The 6,000-nt window shown below is 46.0% G+C and overlaps 2 long non-coding RNA genes across 2 annotated transcripts in view; one reads left to right on the plus strand and one right to left on the minus strand.

Annotated features, from left to right (window-relative positions):
* Positions 1–1,059, minus strand: part of LOC142037621 (uncharacterized) — a 27,347-nt gene extending 26,288 nt beyond the window's left edge. The window contains exon 1 of the long non-coding RNA XR_012652423.1: positions 909–1,059. This is a non-coding gene — a long non-coding RNA (uncharacterized LOC142037621). The remainder of the gene's footprint in view (positions 1–908) is intronic.
* LOC142037620 (uncharacterized) overlaps positions 1–5,412 on the plus strand; it is a 5,872-nt gene extending 460 nt beyond the window's left edge. Inside the window, exons 2-3 of the long non-coding RNA XR_012652422.1 lie at positions 2,938–3,054; positions 4,073–5,412. This is a non-coding gene — a long non-coding RNA (uncharacterized LOC142037620). The remainder of the gene's footprint in view (positions 1–2,937; positions 3,055–4,072) is intronic.
* The last annotated feature ends 588 nt before the right edge of the window (positions 5,413–6,000 follow it).

Below are 6,000 nucleotides of genomic sequence, written 5' to 3' on the forward strand. Positions count from 1 at the left end.
AGCTGTCATTACCTTAGCCAAAACTAAAAATCACTTAACAGCAAAATATCTTGTTATATTTTACAGCATAAAAAAGGCCTGAGAGACAAATAGACCAGAGAAACAAAATAGCCAAAGCCAATTTAAGCCAGATTAAAGCTGACCAAGCTTGCAGTTGAATGAGTTTTTGGGATGCAGTATTAGTGCTCATACGCAATTTACTTTTCAGAGACAGGATCCTGTAGGAGGACTGGCTAGCTATTCATTAGGCCACCAAGCATTCTTTAGCTGTATTTTAAAGGCTAAATTTAGATGATGGGAGGGCTATTTCAGGCAGTTCAGTTAAAGCTAGTGCAGGCACTAACTGATATGGGTAATTGTTTCTAGAATAGCCATTGACCTACAGCATACACTTGAAATTTAGTCACAGCTGGAGCAGGGATTTGTTAAAGGAAAAGGAAAGGAAAGGAAAGGAAAGGAAAGGAAAGGAAAGGAAAGGAAAGGAAAGGAAAGGAAAGGAAAGGAAAGGAAAGGAAAGGAAAGGAAAGGAAAGGAAAGGAAAGGAAAGGAAAGGAAAGGAAAGGAAAGGAAAGGAAAAAGAAAAGAAAAAGAAAAGAGCAAACTATGCTCTTCAATTAAACATTGGCAGGTTTGGCACTTCTTATTGCTTTATATATTACAGCTTTTGAGAAAGAGGCTACTTCTTGCTGCCTTTTACTCAAGAGAGCTGCAAAGCAAAGAAGACAAAAAATGTGGTAGATGACAGACCGTGGGCCGTCTCAGGGCTACTGATCCCCATTGCTCGGGGGCCAGACGAGAGCCGACTCCGGCATGCTAAGCCGCAGTCAAGAACTGAACGCCGTGCAGGGGCTAGCGTGAAAGCCTATTGCAAAGATTAGTGATGCAGAACTCAAATGCCAGAACCTTACCTGAATGTCTTATGCTTTGGGTGGTGCAATATCATGTTGAAATCAAAGACGGCTCCATGGGGCAGGCTGCCTGGTCGTTGCCAGCAGAGGGGAGGGTTGGATGATGAAAGCTTCTCAATGTGGCACTCTGGCCAAGAGCAAAGTGCTGTGGAGAGCCTAGCAAATGCTGATGCCCTAGGTAACCACACACGTGCTGGTAAGGGGATGAAACTGTCCAGCTGGGCAAATGTATCTGGTGCAAAACTGAGAGACAGCATGATGCACCGATCAGGAAATTCGGTAAGGTTTGTTTAACAGGAATCTTCAAAATGAGAGATCTCCAATGGGGCCATATTCAACAAGGACACTAGAAGGTCAAAACAAAATTCAGCCACTGCAGAAGAGATTCAGCGTTTAGGACACTCACCTTAGATGTGGGAAAGCCAAGCTTCAGTCCGTGACTGAATCACATACGCAGATGATTTGTGCATGTGGCTCCCACATCCCCAGCTAATGCCCCAGCCAGCAGGCTCCTGCCTCATTCCGGGAGGGGAAGATACCTGGAGAACTTTTCATTTCATCCCAAGCAGAAGCAGGGAACCCTTCTGAACTCTCGCTCTTTTGCCAGAAGAAGGACGTGTTTCTCACCTGGATCTCGCGTGGTGTGAAATGACGCTGGGCACAGCCCCTTGCTGGGGCAGTGTCCCACAGAACAGCTTACCACCGCGCTCCCAGCTGACAGGAGAGCGTGAGAGTCACTCGCAGGTTGAGGTGCCAGCAAGCAGACACAGAAACAGGGTAGGAGCGAGGCAGAAACACTGTCATGCTGGAGAAATGCTCAGCGACTGCTTCGTGCCTGGAAAGTGGCACTGAGTTGAGCAGTGAGTTGCTAGAGCAGGGGGATAAAAAGCCTCAGGCAGGAAAAGGAAAAGGTAGAGGAAGAAACAAACACTTAGACCATTCCTGTTAACCATTGTAAGGGGAGCACAATTTACAAGTCATCAAATTGAATCTAACCAAATAGTTCCTCCTTCCTGGACCATTTGCCATATGCTCAAGCATGTACCTTTAAAGTACACATATTCGTATAGGCTCTGTCCATAGTTTTATCAGATAATCAAAGTCCTCTCCAGCAGAGGATACAAAAAAAATCCAACAGGCTTGGAAGCTGCACATCGCAAGAGGCTGTGAACACAGTGGTGCAGCCTGCAAGCCGCTCGGGGAGCATGTGGTGCCAGAAAAGGGAGCTTGGTGCCCTCCTCTCATGGGAACATTGCTCGCATGGAGCATGCAGTGAAATGGCACCTCGGGATGCTACCATTGCTACCTCCACTAGGGAAAGGTGACAGTGAACCCGCGAGTTTCCAGGCAGCCGGGAAATAGGTCCCCAGAGCCTGTGACAGGGCCAGGAATAGAGCTGGTTCCCGTCTTCTTGCACATAACTATGATACAGCAGAAAGCCTGTACTGTGGCTCCAGGCCAGAGGAATGAGGAAAGACTCATTCCCCTGCCTGCACTGTCCTGTGTTTCCTTTCGTTTTGCAAGTCAGGAACAAGGCAATATTTGGCCCCGAGTGTGTACAGCGAGAGAAAAGCAATAAGGACTTCACAAGAAATGCTGGGCAAACAACTGAACAACTCCCATTGCCTCACATGCCTGCTGTATGTGAAGATGAGTGGCTTTTGGTCAACTGCATATTTACTGGAACAGTCACATGAGGCTGGTCTGACCTAAAAAATATGAAATAAAATGTCACAAACTTACATGGTTGCAGGACTTGAGTTAACTAGGACAAAAGTGCATGACCTTCCTACATTAAATGGTAAGGGTGGAACAGGAAAGCTGATGCTCTGTCAGGAATAGCACAGATAAACATTTATTTCAAAATAAACAGGTAACTCTCTAGCCTCTGAAGCCAGTATATTGCTTCCCTTCCTGCCAAGGATGACGGAGTAAAGGATTATTCTTAGACTTATAACTGAGAGTAAAAATAATCACAACCCCTATGCAAACCTTGAGGAAAAGTGTATCTAATGTTTCATTTAAACAGGTCTTTGCAAAACTCATGAAAACTATCCCAAGAATTCATCAGGAAATTACTCCACCACCCAAACACCGGAGAGGGGCGACACCTGTTATGTCGTCTGTGACCAATTCTCAAAGTCAGGTAGGTGGTTCTGGCCCTGCCTGGAGAGTCTTATTGCCATCAGTGGGAGATTTGCCTGTAACCTACAGGACTACACTGCGAGAGCTCAGTTTGTTGTTTCTATAGTAAAGGAATAATGTTCCCATGGGAGACACGCAGGGCCGGCAGTCTGGTCTGACACAGGCTTTGGCCACATCTCCTGCATGACACTGGGCAAGCCCCAGAAACACCTCCTAGCTTTACCTGCTGCTGGAGGAGGAGCACTGTGACCAGCAGGGAAGGAAAATTTTGGGCACAAGGACTAGCTCCTGACCACAGCCACCCCAGCACTTCCCTCTAGTGCCATTTGTCCTCGGACAGGGACATACCTCTGGACCACTTTGGGGAACTAAATCAGATCTGTTAAAAGGTACCTCAGTGAGGCTGAGCAAGGTACAGGTGGTCTAAGCACAAATCCCCGCTCAGTTACTGTCTAACCCAAGAGAATTTGCAGTCCACAAGCAGGAGCACACTGACCAGGAGAGAGGGAACACCTTGGCACCCCCATTTGCTGTGCGATGGGCTTGTGAGCGGATGCTTCCAGTTGCCCATCCCACAATACAGGGGACCGGACAAGGAATTCCCCTAATGAAGAGACACCATTTAGGTGCCTGCTTGCTCCTCCGCACATGCTCAAACAAATTGCCCCCAGGGAAAACTTCTTCTCCATAACCATCTCAGTTAGAGGTTAGCTTACATTTTTGTTAGGCTGGCTCTACATGAGAAAAAGTCTCTTCTCCTGGAGATTGCCGGGTAGATTACTTGAGCAAGTAGGTTCAACAGAAGTTCAGATTAGCATCTAGACTAAATTAACAAGCCTCTTTGGTTGGCCCATTATTACTTCTTAAGTTGGGAGACCACATGAATTTCTACACCTGTGACTGAATAAGTAACCTGTAAACATGCACATGCAGGGGTTTGTCAGTAAGAGTCTATTGGGACTCTGTCTTGGCACCGATTTACTGGAAAAACCACTTATTTTTTGATATTTTTTTTTCAGGCCAGATTCTCTGTACATCATTCCAGACAATGTCATTTACAGACAGTCTTTATCATGTCTACTTTGATCCTGGAGATACTCAGTTGGAAAGAAGTACATGGAATTTAGGGGGCATAGTTACTAGAATTCCTTATACCTGCCAATCTGGCTGCATCGTGAAAACCCCATTAGTGTATTGGAGAAAACCTCAGGAAAGACACAAAGAATTTAAGTATTACCTACCTTATTAATCTGTCTAAAAGCATTGCTCCAAAGACAAGGTCAAGTATAATTTCAATTGTTTTACAGCCACTGCAGTTAAATACCTTCAATTAAATCTCTGTGACTACATAGCATCATAATAATACCTTACACTTCCAGGGCCTTTAGTAAAAAGACCTTAACATTTTATAAAGCTTATTCCAAAGATTAAGAAGCTGGTCTTCAAGCAGCCCCATGAGATGGGACTAGACTTCAGAATACCTAGTCTGGACTGGAAGGCACAAGCAAAGCATTAAACCCCTCTTCCTCCAGTTGCGATGTCCAAGTAAAAGCCCTGAAGGAACCTCACTGCAGGAGCTCTTCTGACATGCAGCTCCATTTTAGCAGCCTCCGCAGCCTGATGCTTTATGTCCTGGCTCCTCTATGGGCTGCAGAGAAATTAATCACTGAGAATTTTGAGGCATACAAAATGGGTTTAGGCACCAAGTGTCAGGAGCAGTGCTATAGTGTAGAAGAAAAGCTACACCAACAACATGTTCCCTTCTGATAAATATATTATGGCTATATGGCAGCAAACATGTCCTACAAAACACAGAATATGATAACTGCTTTAATGAGATGCATCATTGTTAAAATTAGTCTTTAAATGCAACATGAGATGTGCTCCGTAGCTGATTACCACAAACCCCGGCGTGTTGTACGAGCCTTGTACGAGACACCTTGTTTACAGATAGTGCAGCTAACAGCTGAAGGAATTGCTTCTGAGACGACTCAGGCTCCAGCTGTGAGCTGCCATGATGTCTCCTCCAGGCTCCTGAGGACTTGCCCCCACTCCACTTGGATAACTGCTCTTCTCTTTGAGGCAGGGGGCAGGTTTCAGAGCTGGGTTTGATCTTTGCTCTTCTCGTCATGTCCCCTTTCCTCCATCTCCTCCTCACTTCACCTGAGGATGTATTAGGACTACTTATTCAGGCCCCAGAAACAACCAGAGGGAGCACTGAAGAGCCTGTGGTCTCAGAGAAACCACAGAATAATTCTGCTGTGACAGCTGATGCTGCAGCTCCCACACCCCTACGGTAGTAATACGGCACATCAGCCTGCTGCTTTTGTGCAAGCAGTGATGGGATTACCTAGAGATTACAAACACGGCACAAATAAAGCAACTTCTTGCTCTGTGTCTTCATTTTAAACTCTTCTTTCTTTCAGTCTGGAGGACTTCTGCCAGTTTCCCTATCCACTCCTCGAAGGCAGCAGAGAACACAACAGATGGGAAGGGATGCATCAGCCTAACACTATAAGCCCAGCCTAATACTAGCCCTCGATTCAGAAAGCTGGGTATCTTTAGGCATTGCTCCGCTCTGAAATTAGCAGATTACAACTTCAAAAAAAATGGTGCACTTACATTTCTAAACATACTTTTCTGGATTTGACCCTTCCTCTCATATCTCAAACTTCCATTAAACTGAGGCCAGTATGAAGCTTAGTATGTAGCATAGACCACGCATGTCCCAGTCTCTCTACACATGCTGCTTTGGTATTTATGAGAGGAGGGTCCAAGACTGCTTCAGGAATGTGGTGGTGGCTTTCCAGAGGCTTGGGGCATGAGCCTGGCAGCCTTGCCACGTGCTTGTCAGGGTGACAAAAGTCCCACCAACACAGGCTGCCACACCACTTGCACAGTGCATCTGTGCTGGACCATGGATCGCCCCTTGCCTGGATGCTTGGGG

This window comes from Buteo buteo, chromosome 12 (genome assembly GCF_964188355.1).
Source record: "Buteo buteo chromosome 12, bButBut1.hap1.1, whole genome shotgun sequence".
Lineage (NCBI taxonomy): Eukaryota > Metazoa > Chordata > Aves > Accipitriformes > Accipitridae > Buteo > Buteo buteo.